The sequence below is a fragment of the Ambystoma mexicanum genome, chromosome 1q (genome assembly GCF_040938575.1).
Source record: "Ambystoma mexicanum isolate Mex_15411 chromosome 1q, UKY_AmexF1_1, whole genome shotgun sequence".
NCBI lineage: Eukaryota > Metazoa > Chordata > Amphibia > Caudata > Ambystomatidae > Ambystoma > Ambystoma mexicanum.
The window spans coordinates 899282956-899302030 of NC_090922.1; the positions used below are offsets into that span (position 1 = coordinate 899282956).

Sequence of the window (19075 nt, forward strand, 5' to 3'; positions counted from 1 at the left end):
GAAATGGTTCAAATGTTTAACCTGGAGCTGCCAGTCCAAAATGGTCCTATAGCACAGGGACATGTCTAAACAAATCATATCCAGGAAACAAAGTTAGTCCACTGTACCATAGCCATGTCAGACATGTGACAATAGGACTGAGAAATGCCTACTAAAAGTGGTGGTATGCAAACAATCTGCCTGAATAAACCGAGAAAAATAAGCAACACTGTTGTGGCAAGATGACACTTCAAGGGCAACTGGTGTGTTGTTGGGCTAGATGTCTAATGTTGGCAGAAGGGATACTGCTATACCCAAATGCTGGTGCGCATAATGTATTGGATGAGGCACATGGGTGACCCAAACCACTCAGGCACACACACCCTCACCTGACACCCAAACAGAAGCCCTCACACACACACCATGCACATGGATGACACAGACATGCATGTGCACTCACCGGACAATGCCTCGTAATCTGCCAGTTCTCCCACGCCTTGGATCTGTTCCTCTGTGATGTAGGTCCCAGCAACATGCTCATGTGGAGTGAGTTCTATGTCCTCTGCTGGAGACCCACCTCCAGTGACTAGAGTAGCGGCATTACTTGAGGCCAGCTTATTCTTTGCCCTGCGCTTCAGGTCATTCCAGCGCTTGTAGCATTCAGTAGCTGTGCGCCTCACGATTCCAAGGGCACTTATGATGTCCGCGATGGTCTGCCAGTGTGCCAGACGTTTTGCAGGTGTGGTCTTGGATCCTGAAACAATCACCATTTCGCGCTCATGTGCGGACACATACTCTACAAGTGCATTCAGTTCGGCCTCATTGAAGCTGGGCTTCCTTGAGGGGCCGGACTGTGTAGCCGTGTCTGGGGAATCAGCCTCTACTGGACGAGCACTCTTCCTCTTCCGCTTGGAAGGTGGTGGGGATCCTGAGTGTCCTACGCCGCTCTGGACACTAGGGACAGGAGCCCCGGTGGACTCTGTACTAGGAGTGTGGGATTGCACACTCAGCATGGGAGTTGGTGCAGGCATTAGCTCAAGTGTGATGGTGTCAGGGGGAATGTCAGCAGGATGGACTAGGACCGACACTGTCCTGGCTGGGTATGTGAGAGGTGGGGTGTATGGAGCCGCAGCTGCCCCTGCAGCCTCCCCAGCCTGCCTACACGGGGCAGCAGATGACCTAGCTGCCCCTGATCCACGTGGCCTGATGACACCAACGTGCACCGGCGCACGTGGCCTAGACCTGCTGACCTGGAAGTCAGCCATGGAGTCACCCTGTGCCAGGTCGGGTTCCACAGTGGGCTGCTCCAACAAGGGCTGAGCATGGATGGTGTCAGCCACGTTACCCTCAACCAGGGGGGGGGCATGGGTGTCCCTGACTGGTCCTCCACACATGGGGGGCTAGGGGCACCCTGCAAGTCACGGCCACGTCCCCTACCGGATCCACCAGGGCCACCACTTGGGGCTCGGCCACCTTTGCCACCCTTACGGCTTGTTTGCTTCCCAGCCATGGCACTGATGTTATCGTGCCTATGGGAGTCGCTGTGAACTATTGTCCTGGGCAATTGGGAGTCAAAGGGGTTGGGTACCAGATGGTAATCGTACCCTAGTGCTCTAGCAAGGCTGTATGTCACCCCTGGGGAAAGATGACGGGTCACGCAACGCACAGGCACCCCAAAAAAGGGAAGTAAGGTGCACACAACCCCTCCTAGACCACGTGTGTGGAAAAATAAACCTGCACTACGCTGTGGCACCCAGAAACACAAGAATGAACGTATGCGTGTCACACGCAGCCTAGATTGACCTCTGAAGGGGTATGCGACACACGGGGCAAGCACAGATGTTAAATATGTGCGCGACTCACCGTCTGCCAGGAACAAAAGCGTGAAAAATATGCGCGTGTGCGCTTTGGCAACACCCCCGCCAAAAGAAGAATTGTATGCTGTCTGAGGAGACAGGACAACAGTAGAAGGGAACGCTGTTTGAGGAAACAGGCCCAGGAATAAGAGGAAAATAGAAAAAGCTGTCAGAGGTAACAGGGAGTATGAACTTGAAACGCCGTGAAGTAAATCGCGTGTGAACCGACAAGAAGTACAGATTTCACCCACTTGCTCTCTACGAAAAGCACGTACATGGAAATGGCGTTCTACACGTACCTTTTATACACACACGTCACAGACGAGCATACGCGATGAGGCCATTTCCACCAATTACACGCTTTGACACACGGATGTGTATATTTTTTTTTACACGCGACATTCTCTACGGCCATGCGCGTGACATCATAGATGTGCCTGGGGGCCTTTGGGCCAATGAATTAACGTACGTGTGCTGACGTGCTTACGCGCTAAGGGCCTTTCCTCGAATTACACGCAGACGTGCTGGATTTTCACGTGCCAAATCACTCCGTATCAAGCTGGCCACGCGTAAGCACACGGAAGACCACGCTCCTGCCCAGAAGGCCGAATTACTGCCCCCCAGAGCCCCGAGCACGCTCCCACCTGCCATCTGCTGCTGCCTGACTGCCTGCTGCCCACGTGTCCTGCCATTTGCTGCCTTCACATCAGCCAGGGGTGCTGTTGCTGTGACCACCCCTGCTGGAACCGAAGACTCCCGACTGGGATACCATCGCTCCACAGCCCAGCCCCAGGACCCAGTTGCCCACCCACTCCTGCCTCTGGGGTTGCCATGTCGGGCACTGCAACATCTGGCACCAGTGGCAACCCCCGGCCAGAGAGGCAGAGGGGCACCAGCTTCACTGCCACCAAAGTTGGTGTCCTGGTGGAGCATGACCTGGGGCAGTATGATGCCCTCTTTGGAAGGTTGCGCGCTGACAAGGAAGGACGGACTCGGATCTGGACGGACATCGTGACTGCCATCAACGCGGAGGGGGTGGCAGTCCGACTATTCCATCATGTGAAGAAGCGCTGGGAGGACTTCAGGTCCAGGACCCTCAAGAAGGCCCGGCGCCTCCTGAAAGCAGCAGATGCTAAGGGGCGCCGGGGCCACTTGTCGGAAGATCAGATGAGGGTCCTGTAACGCATATCCCCAGCGCTCCACATCCAGGTCCTTGAGAGGCAGACCCGTCTGGAGTCGAGCGGTAAGTGTACATGCATACTGATTGTAAGCTGTGCGTGTGGTGGTGTGGCAGGAGTGTGCAGGTTGCACATGTGGTTTTATGTGGCCAAGTATGGGGGGGTACAGGGCCGTGAGGCTGACACATGCGAGGGCTCTCATGTGTGACACATGGATGGTGCTTGTGTGTGTAGGCTTGCATGGCAAAGGATGTGGAAGAATGATTGGCAGGTGTGACATGGATGCTGATCTGAACACTGCGACAGTTGGCGGAGGTGTACACATGCATGCAAGTGTGGTGGTGTATGTGCATGTGTAGTGCACTCCCTGTGTCACATGTGATGTCTGGCTCACCTTTGCCTGCTCATGCTGTTTTATGTGTATGGATGGTGCTGGCTGTTGCAATATGGCTGTGGTATAGCTCATGTGTGCAAGTTGAAATGATATGTGTGTTGGGGATTGAGATGGCATGTCTGAGGTTTGCCAATGCCACTCATGTACAACTGTCATGTGTTTATGAGTCCATTATACAGTGCCCTGATGCCTGTGTTTTATTTCTCCCTGTCTGCAGCGTCAACTGATGAAGAGGGCGGAGAAGGTGCTGTGGAGCACAGCGGCAGGGGTCGCACCACCAGCCGGAGACGCAAGGCCCGGCTCCCCTCCCAGGTTGTGATCTCGTCGGGGAGTGAGGAGTCCAGTGCCGCGTCCGAGGCCGCAGCTGCTGAGGGGAGGTCCAGGAGGCGGAGGTTGGAGTTGGACTCCTCGGCAGCAGAAGGGGCAGCTGGGACCCCACAGGGCCCAACGGAGGAAGATGGCACGGAGTCATCCAGGTTGGTGGGGGGTTTGGTGGAGGAGGAGGCCGTGCAAGCAACAGAGGTGGGGTCTGGAGGTAGGGATTCCACTGGTGCTAGTGGTGCAGTGCAGGACCAGGGACAGGTGGCAGCGCAGGCCACCGCGGAGGTGCCTGTGTGCAATCCTGTCCCTGCTCCTGTCACTGAATCATCTTGCACCAGCAGGGATGCCTACCTCCAGACCCGTTCTCAGGGAGGGGATTGGCTTACACCAACTGGCCTTCCTCTCTCTGCGGATGTGGCTATCCTGCAACAGGTTGAGCCTGTCCAGGGTGGGGTGGCGTTGCGTCAACGGGCCATGCGAGCTGACCTGCAGTCTTTCCATGATGAGACTGCACGTCTTCTCACTTTGCTCGTTGACCGCGTTGACCCACTGGGATAGCTCACCAGGGCCGGATTCCTCCGTTTCCTGGACCTTGTTCTGACCCCCTCCTCAACGGAACCCCCTATGCCCCAGTTGTCCTCCATGCCATCTTCCCACCCATGTATCACCTGGGTGCCCTGTGGAGCTGCCTCAGACCGTGCGGCCAGGCTGGTGGACAACGGATCCCTGCCACAGTCGGGAGTCGGACGTCCAGCAGGGGTGGCCACATCAACAACAGCACCCAATCTGGAGGAGGATGTGCAGGCACCATCGGACAGGGCACATGGACAGCAGCAGCAGCAGGAGGCTGTAGGTGGGAGCCACAATGGCTCGGGGCCTTTGACATTGGAGGGGCAGGCATCGGCCGGAGGGCAGGAGGACCCAGGATGGGAAGTGTCTTCCGTGTGGCAGCGGTTGGGCCACGCCATAGATGCGGAGCGGCAGCGGGCAGAAGAGGCACGGCTCACGATGGTCAGGTCGGAGAACTCCATGCGGAGGGCCCTGAGGCGGGCCGAGTGCCTCGAGGCAATCCGCAGGGAGTTGGAGGAGAACATGTCGTCGTCCCTGCGGACCCTCGGGGCCATGGAACAGGACCGCCTCCGGGACATTGAGCAGGAGTTCGATGATGCCCTGGCCCGCAACATCCAGAAGTGAGCCGTTGGACTAGCCCGCTGCCATTGTATATAGTTAATTTGTGTTAGGTTTTATTTTTATTTTTTTAATTTGGGGCACTTGGACTATGGCCCACTTTTTTGTATATAGTTATTAGTTTGGTGGGTTTTATTGTAGGTTTCATTTACATAGTTGGGATCATGGACCCTGGATTTGCTCTTTGTACATAGTTTGACAGTGGATTTGTGGCCTTCATCTTTTATTATTTTTTCACCATGGAGCAATGGATTTTCACTTTACTTTCCCTTTGGATTTGCTTTGTTGGACGGTGACTTTGGACACATTTTCATTACGGTTATTTTGGATTACCATTTTCATTATTTATTATTTTGGTGGACATGCAGCATTTTGATTTTTGTTCCCATGATTCTTTCTTTTGATTTCATTCACTTCATTTACACTGTAATACATTTTTGTTTCTTACTTCAATGTGTGGACTTCTCTCATTGGTTTCATGCCTGCCACAATGTGTGTTTTCACAGTCATGTGTTGCCATTGTGTGGGTCTGACGGACTTGTACTCATGCACATACTGCTTATTTGTTATCTATCATGTAATGGGTATTTCCATTTTGGACTGGGGTGGCGTGGGGTGTTATTTGGGTGGGCATAGGAGCCTGGGATCTGGATTGTGATGACGTGTTGGCTGGGGGACATGAGTGGGGGCCTGGTGGAGGGTGCCCCTGGATGCTGGTGGGTGGGGGTGCAGGGGGACATGAGTGGGGGCCTGGTGGAGGGTGCCCCTGACTGCTGGGGGGTGGGGGTGATGGGAGACATGAGTGGGGGCCTGGTGGAGGGTGCCCTGCACTGCTGGGGGGTGGGGGTGATGGGAGACATGAGTGGGGGCCTGGTGGAGGGTGCCCCTGGATGCTGGGGGGTGGGGGTGATGGGAGACATGAGTTGGACATGAGTGGGGGCCTGGTGGAGAGTGCCCCTGGATGCTGGGGGGGTGGGGGTGGTGGGAGACATGTGTGGGTGCCTGGTGGAGGGTGCCCCTGACTGCTGGGGGGTGGGGGTGCAGGGGGACATGAGTTGGACATGAGTGGGGGCCTGGTGGAGGGTGCCCCTGACTGCTGGGGGGTGGGGGTGATGGGAGACATGAGTGGGGGTCTGGTGGAGGGTGCCCTGCACTGCTGGGGGTGGGGGTGATGGGAGACATGAGTGGGGGCCTGGTGGAGGTTGCCCTGCACTGCTGGGGAGTGGGGGTGATGGGAGACATGAGTGGGGGCCTGGTGGAGCGTGCCCCTGGATGCTGGGGGGTGGGGGTGCAGGGGGACATGAGTTGGACATGAGTGGGGGCCTGGTGGAGGGTGCCCCTGACTGCTGGGGGGTGGGGGTGCAGGGGGACATGAGTTGGACATGAGTGGGGGCCTGGTGGAGGGTGCCCCTGACTGCTGGGGGGTGGGGGTGATGGGAGACATGAGTGGGGGCCTGGTGGAGGGTGCCCTGCACTGCTGGGGGGTGGGGGTGATGGGAGACATGAGTGGGGGCCTGGTGGAGGGTGCCCCTGGATGCTGGGGGGTGGGGGTGATGGGAGACATGAGTTGGACATGAGTGGGGGCCTGGTGGAGAGTGCCCCTGGATGCTGGGGGGGGTGGGGGTGGTGGGAGGCATGTGTGGGGGCCTGGTGGAGGGGGCCCCTGACTGCTGGGGGGTGGGGGTGGTGGGAGACATGTGTGGGTGCCTGGTGGAGGGTGCCCCTGACTGCTGGGGGTGGGGGTGCAGGGGGACATGAGTTGGACATGAGTGGGGGCCTGGTGGAGGGTGCCCCTGACTGCTGGGGGGTGGGGGTGATGGGAGACATGAGTGGGGGTCTGGTGGAGGGTGCCCTGCACTGCTGGGGGGTGGGGGTGATGGGAGACATGAGTGGGGGCCTGGTGGAGGGTGCCCCTGGATGCTGGGGGTGGGGGTGATGGGAGACATGAGTTGGACATGAGTGGGGGCCTGGTGGAGGGTGCCCCTGGATGCTGTGGGGTGGGGGTGATGGGAGACATGAGTTGGACATGAGTGGGGGCCTGGTGGAGGGTGCCCCTGACTGCTGGGGGTGGGGGTGCAGGGGGACATGAGTTGGACATGAGTGGGGGCCTGGTGGAGGGTGCCCCTGACTGCTGGGGGGTGGGGGTGATGGGAGACATGAGTGGGGGCCTGGTGGAGGGTGCCCTGCACTGCTGGGGGGTGGGGGTGATGGGAGACATGAGTGGGGGCCTGATGGAGGGTGCCCCTGGATGCTGGGGGGTGGGGGTGATGTGAGACATGAGTTGGACATGAGTGGGGGCCTGGTGGAGGGTGCCCCTGGATGCTGGGGGGTGGGGGTGATGGGAGACATGAGTTGGACATGAGTGGGGGCCTAGTGAAGGGTGCCCCTGGATGCTGGGGGGTGGGGGTGATGGGAGACATGAGTGGGGGCCTGGTGGGGGGTGCCCTGCACTGCTGGGGGCGCTGGGAGACATGAGTTGGACATGAGTGTGGGCCTGGTGGAGGGTGCCCCTGACTGCTGGGGGGTGGGGGTGATGGGAGACATGAGTGGGGGCCTGGTGGAGGGTGCCCTGCACTGCTGGGGGGTGGGGGTGGTGGGAGACATGTGTGGGGGCCTCGTGGAGAGTGCCCCTGACTGCTGGGGAGTGGGGGTGGTGGGAGACATGTGTGGGTGCCTGGTGGAGGGTGCCCCTGACTGCTGGGGGTGGGGGTGATGGGATACATGAGTGGGGGCCTGGTGGAGGCTGCCCCTGGATGCTGGGGGGTTGGGGTGCTGGGAGACATGAGTTGGACATGAGTGGGGGCCTGGTGGAGGGTGCCCCTGGATGCTGGGGGGTGGGGGTGTAGGGGGACATGAGTTGGACATGAGTGGGGGCCTGGTGGAGGGTGCCCCTGACTGCTGGGGGGTGGGGGTGATGGGAGACATGAGTGGGGGCCTGGTGGAGGCTGCCCCTGGATGCTGGGGGGTTGGGGTGCTGGGAGACATGAGTTGGACATGAGTGGGGGCCTGGTTGAGTGTGTCCCTGGATGCTGGGGGTTGGGGGTGATGGGAGACATGAGTGGGGGCCTGGTGGAGGGTGCCCTGCACTGCTGGGGGGTGGGGGTGGTGGGAGACATGTGTGGGGGCCTCGTGGAGAGTGCCCCTGACTGCTGGGGAGTGGGGGTGGTGGGAGACATGTGTGGGTGCCTGGTGGAGGGTGCCCCTGACTGCTGGGGGTGGGGGTGATGGGAGACATGAGTGGGGGCCTGGTGGAGGCTGCCCCTGGATGCTGGATGCTGGGGGGTGGGGGTGCTGGGAGACATGAGTTGGACATGAGTGGGGGCCTGGTGGAGGGTGCCCCTGGATGCTGGGGGGGGGGGTGTAGGGGGACATGAGTTGGACATGAGTGGGGGCCTGGTGGAGGGTGCCCCTGACTGCTGGGGGGTGGGGGTGATGGGAGACATGAGTGGGGGCCTGGTGGAGGCTGCCCCTGGATGCTGGGGGGTGGGGGTGCTGGGAGACATGAGTTGGACATGAGTGGGGGCCTGGTGGAGGGTGCCCCTGGATGCTGGGGGGTGGGGGTGATGGGAGACATGAGTTGGACATGAGTGGGGGCCTGGTGGAGGCTGCCCCTGGATGCTGGGCGGTGGGGGTTCTGGAAGACATGAGTGGGGGCCTGGTGGAGGCTGTCCCTGCACTGCTGGGGTGTGGGGGTGCTGGGAGACATGAGTTGGACATGAGTGGGGGCCTGGTTGAGGGTCCCCCCTTGGATGCTGGGGGGTGGGGGTGATGGGAGCCATGAGTGGGGGCCTGGTGGAGGGTGCCCTGCACTTCTGGGGGGTGGGGGTGATGGGAGACATGAGTTGGACATGAGTGGGGGCCTGGTGGAGGGTGCCCCTGGATGCTGGGGGGTGGGGGTGATGGGAGACATGAGTTGGACATGAGTGGGGCCTGGTGGAGGGTGCCCCTGACTGCTGGGGGGTGGGGGTGCTGGGAGACATGTGTGGGTGCCTGGTGGAGGGTGCCCCTGATTGCTGGGGGGTGGGGGTGCAGGGGGACATGAGTTGGACATGAGTGGGGGCCTGGTGGAGGGTGCCCCTGACTGCTGGGGGGTGGGGGTGATGGGAGACATGAGTGGGGGCCTGGTGGAGGGTGCCCTGCACTGCTGGGGGGTGGCAGTGCTGGGAGACATGAGTTGGACATGAGTGGGGGCCTGGTGGAGGGTGCCCCTGGATGCTTGGGGCTGGGGGTGCAGGGGGACATGCGTTGGTGGGCAGTAGTGCAAGGTGACATGTGGGTTGGCTGGGGGGCATGGGCATGGTGGATGGGCTGCCTGCCGGACATGTGCAGGGTAGTCCCCTGTGGTGTGGTCCGCCTGCAGGGGCCGTGGAGGGTGTAGAGGGAACACTTGGGAGGACCCACACGTGCAATTTACGTGTGGTGCTCCCCGCGCACCCCTGGAATACACGTACCCTGATGGAATCGCGTGTGATACTTCCCGTGCACCCCTGAAATACACGTACCCTGCTGCTTTTGTGTGTGATACTTCCCACGCACCCCTGGAATACACGTACCCTGGCGCTTTTGCGTCTGATACTTCCCGCACACCCCTGGAATACACATACCCTGATGGAATCGCGTGTGATACTTCCCGCGCACCCCTGAAATGCATGTACCCTGCTGTTTTTGCGTGTGATACTTCCCGTGCACCCCTGGAATACACGTGCCCTGATGGAATCGCATGTGTTACTTCCCGCGCACCCCTGGAATACACGTGCCCTGATGGAATCGCGTGTGTCACTTCCCACGCACCCCTGATGTACACGTACCCTGCTGCTTTTGCGTGTGATACTTCCCACGCACCCCTGAAATGCACGTACCCTACTGTTTTTGTGTGTGATACTTACCGCGCTCCCCTGGAATACACGTACCCTGATGGAATCGCGTGTGATACTTCCCGCGCACCCCTGGAATACACGTGCCCTGATGGAATCGCGTGTGTTACTTCCCACGCACCCCTGATGTACACGTACCCAGGACAATCGCGTGTGAAACTTCCCGAGAACCACTGAAATACACGTTCCCTGTTTGGCATTTGCTGTTTGGCAGCCCTGTGAACTGGTCCAGGGTTAGCGCAGCCCTTTGCGATGATTTGGGAATTTTGAAGGCTTTTCCTTGCGCGAGGGCGTTCTTGGGGGCGTAACTGGCGCTGCTGCAGGGTCGCTGCGCCACTCTGCGCCACGGCTGGTTTCGGAGGCTAAAATCCATGAATACGCTGTGCGATGAAAAGGATTTTTTCGCACGCGGCTGGCGTAGTGTATCGCACGGGGACACTGTGCGCCAGCCGCGTGCGCCACTTTTGTGCGAATTTCTATGAATTACCCTCTCAGTCTTTAAAGAAATGCTCACAATGCCACTGATGCACATGTTTCTCTGACAATTAGATATTTTATCATCTTTTACCTCAGGAAAGCACAACATCTACCCTCCAATACATCCACCCTCCTCAGAATGGTGGTGCTGGAAACTGGAGGGAGAATGTCTGCTTTCCACACCACTTATAGCACAAGCTCTCCATCGGGCTCTCTGTGCCCTGTTTGAATACGAGGCAAAGATCTGGTCTACAATTTTTACTGCAGAAATTAATGTTATGTTTCACTAACAGTTTTCCCTATGAGTTTGAAGGAGGCTGTAAATATTCAATTTTTCAAGAAGGGACATAAGATTGACCATAGTTGTTATCATCCTATGACATTTCTTGAGTCGTCCACAAAATGTTTTGGTAGAGAGTTTTGCAATAATGAACTCATCAAAAGAGTGCAGTGTGTTAGCAAATTTACAATTTGGTTTTTGTGAGGGTATGTGGATCACATTCTTAACTTAGGGTTGATGCATGTAAGTGGGTATACCGCTGTGATTTACCTCGGGTTTATGAAACGCTCCTCTACATTGTAATGTATTAATTAGTCCAAACTACAGGACATCTTGCTGGATATGGGGATGCCCTTTTCTTTGTTGTTACCCCTGAAAGAAATGCTCTACGACCCATCAGCTAGAACGTGGGAGAGCCCACCACTACATTTATATCCCCAAAGGGGATGGTGTGTTTAGCCCCATTACTTTATACCCTGTATGTGAATTCCCTCTTTGAAGCCTTAAGTATATTAACGATGGACACGCAGAAAATGTGAGGTGAAAATATATGTGCTTTACCGCACACAGGCGATGGGGTCCTTATTGCAAGGGCACATCAAGCCATACAGACTCATCAGTGGTTATGAGGAATTCATAGACAAGTGGGATTTAAAACAAAATGTGACAAAATCAAAGGTAATGTGTGAAGGCAGGTCAGAGTTCTACTGAAATCTCTGGTGGAAAAAGGGTGCAGGGGTCATTGCTGCTCTTGGGGAATATTGGGGGTAAGAAAAAGGCCAGCAAGGTAGCACAGGTGAACATGCCTTGTCGAGATTTGGGAAGGAATTAACAAGGCGGCTTCCTGGCAGACTGCATGTGACTGCATGAGAATTGTGAAGATAATCATGCATCACATCTAGATTGTGATGCCTGCCACCAACCAACCCTACTAAAAAAAGAAAATATCACCCCTCGACATACACCTCTAAAACTCTAACCAAACACAACCATACCTTTAAAGCACTACAAACCGCACGCACTTCACTACATTGCAACAACAAAACAAACCACAAATAGCCTCGCACAACAGCACATGATCTCTACCATCCGAAAAGCACCCCAAAGTTCAGCAGTGTTAACGGAACTGAAGCTGCCAACAACACATCAGAGCTCTCTTGCACTTTTCCCGCTCAATCCTACTAACCCATCCTACCATCCATCCTTTCAGATCTGCCAGACCAGTGCACCACTTCAGCGGGGATAGTGCACAGTATAAATAGCCTTTAACATAACATAACATCTATACAGCTGAATCTATGCCAGTGTTGACCTATGGTTCTGAACTTTGGTTCTGATCTAGACCTGTGCCATTAGAGATGAATGAACATTTGTTCATGTGTATGTTGATGGGTGTCTCTGAGGGCTTCCTGGCTTACCGATTACAGTATAAAACTGACGTAAATTACACAGAAGATCAGATTTCAGTAAAGCCTGCAGTATAATGGATGTTTTGTGGCATAACAAAAAATGTGTATTACCTCAATTGCTGGGTTGATATGTTCTGCTCTATGAAATTTGCTGTGCTTGGCTAATGTAGGTGAAAAAGAAGTTGTCGAAGCAGGGCGATCATCATTTATTTATGAACCCAGTGGGAACCCTGAGAACCAGTTGAAGTGAGATTTGGAAAAATGGGGCATTAAGAAAATTCTCAGTAATTATGATATGCTATACTAAATTACCCACCAATGGTTCAATTACTTAGATAATGTATTGTTACATTGTCTTACTGGACCCAGTAAATGTACTGATGCTTCACTGTTAACCCCATATTAATTAATGTGTTTGTTGTTGTCATGCTAAATACATTTTTACATTAAGCAGTGCACCAGAATAACTTTCAACTTTCTCTTTAATATTATAGATGGGCCATTGTATTAATAGTTATCCTTGATTGTTGCCTGCTGTCTTAGTCTCAGACTGAGCTGTTGTTTTGTTGTTGTTTTGCTCCTATGTGCCCCGTTTTTATGACCTGCCCACAGGAATGCTCTTAAGGTACCCAACATCTTTACAACCTACTGGGGTCAGTTCTCCATTATCCCAGACCAATTGGTTGTTTTATCCTTGGACTTGTCGTAAGGATAACAATCTAAACAACCACAATGGCAGGGTGGGAAGTCCTCCTGTACACACTCATTCAAAAGTGGGTCTAGTTTCTGCTCATTGATGGCATGTTGCGAACTTTAACACAGGTTGTAACCGACTGCGACTGCACACGTTTGAGCTATTGCTTGGTATTAATGCTTACTGTAGCCATTTGGGTATGTTCTAATAATAGTATGTGCACCAGTGCCAACAGCACCTTGCAGTGTTTTTCATAACATAACTCCATACTGTCAGGGATTTTTGGGAGACTGTTCCTCCTCAGGAATTGTCATAATCATAGCTAATTTGCAAGTAGAAATAGGGCAATTGAGTCCTCCTAGAAACATTTTGAAGAAAGGAGAATTGAGACAAGCCAATTAATAGACAATTAGCCTGTCTTATGTGACACATCAACCACAACTTCAAATCAACCATGAGTAATAGTTCAGCGGCAGCACATACTATATTTTATCAGATGTATTCTAATATCACATACACCTCCCAGTTCAACTCCTTTTTTGTGCAAGTCTCTAATTTTACAATTGCTGGTTCCCTCAACTTAAGCAATTTCCACATAGAGTTGGATATATAAATGCATTGCCTACCTTTGCATTTCGACAGTAAACCGACCCCAGAAAATTATTATTTTAGTCAATGCCATTATTTTGTTGATTGTGTGATGATCAATTCCAAACAATGCTTACTTTTAACCATCGGTTATTTGAATTCTTATTTCACAGCGAGATAATTCAGCAAGCAGATTAAATTCGACTGGACTCTTGCCTCAAAGGAAACAATCTGAAAAAGATGATGTAGTGCCTGCAGAAAAACACACGACATTGGTGAAGAGTTTTTTAAAGAACATTCTGTTAGTTGGCTTTATTATAGCGATGTGATGGATTCATATGTTGCCAGTGTCGGGCAGCATCCAGCATGAAGTAAAGAAGCCAAGCTGATTTCAATTATAAGAAAACACATTGTCTTGCTGTTTCCACTAATGGATATACACGTCACAATTTTCAGAAGACGCATATGGGATTTCAGGAATTGACTGCGAAAGACAAAGCGTATGGTAGAGCTAAAGCAGGATTCAGGTGTGTCGAAAGAACTACAAAATTGATATAAACAAAAAAGTATGTTGTCATCGAGAAACAGTGACATATTTTGGCAACAATAAATCTAAAAACATTATTAGATGATGTTGATAAAAGACATTTATGGATCATAATCTCTGATCGGGTTGTTGTGAAGTCCATGGTAAATGTATACATTATTTTTAATTGAAGAAAACTCTAAAATACGGAAAAGGGAATAGTGTCCAGTCCACATGCTGATTTGTTTGTTCATGCACGGAGGATGTGTTCTAGTTTCTCTCCTATTCAAGTTCTACACTGTTAATATTTTTTCTTTTACTTCCGACAACAGTACAAAGGATTCGAGGGTGGGTGAAGAAAGGGATCCAATAATGTTATTTGCTGGGATCACAGACTGCACAAGGCAGACCTTGGTGCTGATCAATAAATCATTTAACAAAGCCTACTGTCATAGATTGCCTAATGATTTGCAAAGTCTACAGGAAGTTTCAAGTGTTTTATATGTTTATATCTTAACATGTGATGACTGTGAATGGTACACCATTTGTCACTAACCAGCATTTTATATGTAGTCCTGGTATAATGTGTATTCTTTCTTAGAAGTTAAATGAGAGACACATTATTAATTTACACAGAGTTTGAAAGAGTCATATTTAATCATTCTGACCATTTGCAGTGGAGCACATGGCAGATGATGCAGTGTTTATGAGATTTTTGGGAAGACTACTTCATAGCATGCATAAAGTTTACTTTGCTTAACACCAACTGTGAGCCGACCCTAAAGAGTTAAAATGCTGAAGGGATTGGCGATTGTCATGGTAAATCATGTTGTGCTCATTGATCAGACAGCTTTGATGTACATGGCAACACATGCTACTGTGTGAAGGTGCAGTGGACTTAATTATTATTTTGGTATTTATTGAGCACAAACCATGCTTCATGAAGCAACAGAGATTTTTACAATCATGGGGGGATGACGAAGGTTAGAGCGCATAGAAACAAGGGAGTAGGGATCTAACAAGGGATTGAGGGCAATAGTCAGCAATGGATCTTCAAGTTCCAAGGGGGAAATAGTGTGGATCAGATAACCAGTTTAAGGTAAGCTGGGAGTGGATGAAGTACTGACCCAGGTGTTATGGAGGAGCCATTCCTTGAAGAGGTGTATCTTGAGCTTCTTCCTGAACTGTAGTACCGAGGGGCTGAGATTGATGTTGATGAGGAGGAGGTTCCTGAGTCTTGGGGCATAGACAGAGAAGTGCTGTCTTCTCTGTCTATGAACCAATGGAGTTCGAGTCTGCAATGTCTTTACTTCTGGTGGATCATAGGCCTCTATATATGCTGAGTTTCTCTGTGAGGTAGCTTGGGGACTTCAGAGTGACAGCTTTGTATTTGATGCAGCAGGATTTGAAAATGACACGGCTTGCAGTGGGAGCCAGTGTAGTTCAATGAGAATTGGGGTGATGTGGTCAGATTTGTGGAGTCCTTTAATGAGTCGTGCTGCAGCATGCTGGCACATCTCATGGGAGCCAGTGCAGTTGCCGGAAACACTTCCAAAAGGACACTACCACCATTTAGGTGGGAGAGGACCAGGCCTTGGACGGACGGCAGATCTGAAGCTGTTTTCTGAGATGAAGGGCTTGATTTTTTGCTGGAGAGAATGTTGGTACCCAGCCATTTGTGTCTTCTTTGCTTTGTGCTGTTTGAAGGAGAGGTGTCTGTTGATGTCAAACCCAAGGGATTTAGCGCAAGTGGCCAGCTGCGGTGTGAACACCTTGAGCTGCATAGCAGTGAGCCAGGTCTGGATGTCGGGTGTTTGGTATTGTTGGTCAGCAGTAGGAATTCAGTCTTGGAGGGGTTGAGCTTCAGGTAAGCACAGAACATCCACGACTGGATGGATGAGAGGCAGACCTTGAGCCTGTGGATGTCTTCTCTGGAGGATGTCTTGAGGAAGAACTGTGTGTCATATGCGTATTGGTGGATGTTGTATGGAGAAACGAGGGTTCCAAGCAGTTCCATGTGAATTTTGAAGATTATGGTGGAGAGTATGGTCCTTGCGGGTCTACAAAAGAGATGGGTGGAGTTGGTGACTTGGAAGAATTCCAAACAGCGGAGGACGATCTTGTTAATCCCACTGAGGCAATGTATATTGTCAGTGAGTGTCTGGTGGTCAACTGTCTCAAATTCTGCTGAGAGGTCAAGGAGAGGTCAAGGAGAACCAGGACGCAAGGATGGCCATCATCAAGGATTTTAGGACATCGTCGATCACCCTGATTGTAGCTGTTTCTGTGCTGCATATGGTTCTAAAGCCAGATTGGTAAGGAGGTTGCTGTCTTCGATGTGTTGGAGGGGTTGTGTGGCTTCTGCTTTCACAAGGATCGTACCTAGTAAGGGAAGATGGGTGATGGGGTGGTAGTTGCAGTAGGGCTTTGACTAATAAGAGTGGTAAACAGGAAGGAATTCAAAATAAGTTTACATGAGAGGTTGGAAGCACCTCCGGAGCTTTGAAACATGTCAGTCTAAATAGGGACATGTCCATTGAAACTATTGTGCATGACTTTGGACATTGCACTTTTCTTTTCAATAGGTTACAATTAATTATTTTTTTACAGTATAAATAGGGACATGCCAACTACAACTTTTTTAGACTGTGTATGACTTTGATTTGTCTTTTCACAAGATTGTAAGTAATGAATCTTTATTTCTGAACAACAAAAATTCTATTTGTGAACAAATTCCTAAGTTGAATTGTTCTATTTTTTATGCGGTTTTGAAAGCAGAAATATTATAAAGAATTGATGTGAGTGGAGCAGCTGAATCACTGCAGACAGTGGTTCAACCTTAAGTTTGTACATGAGTTTAATAAACAGTCATTTCCTTTCAAAATGAGAATTTGACCATCTGATACTGACCCTGTTTTGCGTGACCAGGTCCACATTTGCCCTTAAATCATGATTTTGCTCCCTACTATTGATATTTAGCCCACATTTGAGCATGAGAGGCTTATGGTGACTTTTAGTGCATCTGTGAACATTCAGAATTTACAGATTGGAATGATAAAATATTAGTACTCCGGATGGCAGAGCAAGGTCAGTAAAAACAAATGCCATCGGTCAAAACGCGGGCTTTACCTGGCACAGAATCCCTCACTGTACATTGCTCACGCTGCAGAACTGAACGTTCTTTTTTGCTTCCCTCTAGGAACCGTCTGGAAACACCATTATTGAGAACTTGTCACATGCAGCAGCAATCCGTGCGTTCATTTGATATTCTTTATTCTGCAACATACTACGTGAATAGTCTGGATGGCACAGGCAAATCAGAATACTGTTCAGAGCCATATTAACAACATAACTGTGCCAACCACAGTTGATTTCAATCTTTTTGGTGCACAGTCATTGGAGGAGTGGCTTTAAGAAACTGAATACGAAACAAAGGACATACACTTCACTTCTAAGTAGTAGTAGTCCTTCATCTGTTTCTGCCAGTGAGTCAACACAAGCAAACAGTGGGCTAGTGTGGGCAATACCAATTTGAATGCAATTGAACTTAATAAGGCTGAGGTGAACACCCAATTTGCCACAAATGGGCAGTTGACACTCTTTTTATAGCTTGCTTTCTGAAAAAGGACATTGTTCATCATTTGAAACGCAAACCATCCACTCTTTGGCCACTCTCCTTTGGCACTTCTATACAGAGGTTCGAAATGCAACTGCCACTGAGTATCAACCACAAAGCTTGATATCTTTACGTTCTGGCATCAATCGTCATCTTAACAATCCTCCATTCAGCCGCAATATTAACATAATGGCACAACCAGGCCTTTTTAAGTGCCAATAATGTTTTTGTGAGCATTATAAAACGTTTACGGCGATCTGGTAAAGATACTACTGCTGCACACAAAAATGTGATCTCTCAAATTGATCTACAGAAATTAAAAACCTCTGGTGTTTTCAACCTTGATTCTCCAGATACCCTGCAATTTAAGGTGTAGTTTGATATCCAGATACATTTTGCCCATCGCAGGCGTGATTTACTGTGATCACTGATGAAAATGGCAACCAGTATGCTAGCCTTACTTTCAACGAATTAACCAAAAACATAATCCTCTTTTTTTAAAAGACATTGCAGCAATCTTCGTGACCTACTGTATGCCATTCCTCATGCCCATGACTGTCCAGTGAATTCACTTGTGCAATACATATCCAGGATGCCTCCTGATGCACCTTGTTTCTTTGTAGCTCCCCATCGTCTTACTAAACATGAGCTACTCACAGAGCAAATCTGGTATTCCAACAAACCATTGGGCAAAAATATTCTCTGCAACTTCATGCCCAACATCAGTCATGCTATATAGAGTTATTGACAGCCACAAGCAATTGAAAGATTGAAGTTATCATCCATTCTGCATCATGGATCCGTAAACCTTCCTTCTTCAACCTCAACTTCCAATGTAACTTGCGCAAACAGTTTGCCATCTATTTCCAATTTTGTTCCCTACTCCTCTTCCACCTCATCTACCACCTTCAAAAATCCTGTTTCTGATTCAAAGTCCATCCTCAATTCGCCAATTGTTCTTTTACTTTCCTTGGTAACGTGCAATTCAATTCACACTAAAACCTTGCACCCAATTGAGTCTGCCATTTTTTTTACTTCCTGTTTATTTTTTGGTTATAATATGTTTATTGTTGGCCTGCAAAGTTTCTTTTTCTTTGTCGTTCGATGCAATTATATGGTGCAGCTAGATAAAGCTGCAGTATTTTTTTTATCACAGTGTAGTTTTCCGACATGTTCACATATGTTTTTCATAATGTTCTGGTACCCTCCGCTGTGTTGTTTAATTTTATGTGAAATAAACCCTGTTTGATGTTGAAACTTTGTAATAGAATACGTTCTTCTTTTGCATACACATCAATGTCTTATAAGAGTAAACGTATTACATGCATCTGTGCAATCATTGTTGACACTGGGGCGTTGGCAGCATGCCACATTGGCATCCATGCAATCATTTGTGGCATTGAGTCGTTGGCAGCTTGCCACATTGGCAGATTAGTGCCTAAATATAGGCATACAAATGTTCAAAAAGAGCTCCCACAATACAGCATTCACCACATATTAGAGAATGGAATGCACCTGGGGTAAAATTTGTTAAACGTTTGCTTGCCTGAAATGTGGAGGTTTTTATAATGCTGTCTTGTTTTGTGTAGGCAGTGTGCATTGGTGGTGTGCACAGGAATACAAAGCAATGCACAGTGCACGTTTTGCAATCTATTGCTTTGCATTCCCCGTATGCTTCTGCTTTTCATTTCTGTG

At 50.7% G+C, this 19075-nt stretch overlaps 1 long non-coding RNA gene across 1 annotated transcript in view; it reads left to right on the forward strand.

Annotated features, from left to right (window-relative positions):
* LOC138538520 (uncharacterized) overlaps positions 1-18618 on the forward strand; it is a 181564-nt gene extending 162946 nt beyond the window's left edge. The window contains exon 3 of the long non-coding RNA XR_011286622.1: positions 13412-18618. This is a non-coding gene — a long non-coding RNA (uncharacterized lncRNA). The remainder of the gene's footprint in view (positions 1-13411) is intronic.
* Positions 18619-19075: the final 457 nt, after the last annotated feature.